General features: G+C 52.8%; 1 protein-coding gene across 4 annotated transcripts in view; it reads left to right on the top strand.

Annotated features, from left to right (window-relative positions):
* GPRASP2 (G protein-coupled receptor associated sorting protein 2) overlaps positions 1 to 265 on the top strand; it is a 118764-nt gene that overhangs the window by 113689 nt on the left and 4810 nt on the right. The gene's annotated exons all lie outside the window — the stretch shown is intronic.

Below are 265 nucleotides of genomic sequence, written 5' to 3'. Positions count from 1 at the left end.
TGGAAAAAAGACAGGGTGGGAAGTGGTGTGGAAGAAAAAATGGACACAGAGCACTGGTTGGTTTTCTCAGGTTAGAGGTGTAGGTCTGCCTCTCTTTATAGAAAAGTCTCAGTGGTGGGCCTCCACGAGAGTCCCTTCCCACTTCCTCCTCTCCATGGCCCCGAGAAGCAATGAAGAACTCCAGGAGGGCCAGTTGGTTTGGCCTTAAGTAGCCTCTCCCCTCTAATCCTGTTGTTCTCACAGCCCCAGCCCATCAGCCTCCAGG

Source organism: Crocuta crocuta, unplaced genomic scaffold, assembly GCF_008692635.1.
Source record: "Crocuta crocuta isolate KB4526 unplaced genomic scaffold, BGI_CrCroc_1.0 scaffold1373, whole genome shotgun sequence".
In the NCBI taxonomy this organism is placed as follows: Eukaryota; Metazoa; Chordata; class Mammalia; order Carnivora; family Hyaenidae; genus Crocuta; species Crocuta crocuta.
Note: the sequence above shows the minus strand (reverse complement) of the source record. Positions and strands in the feature narration are given on the sequence as shown.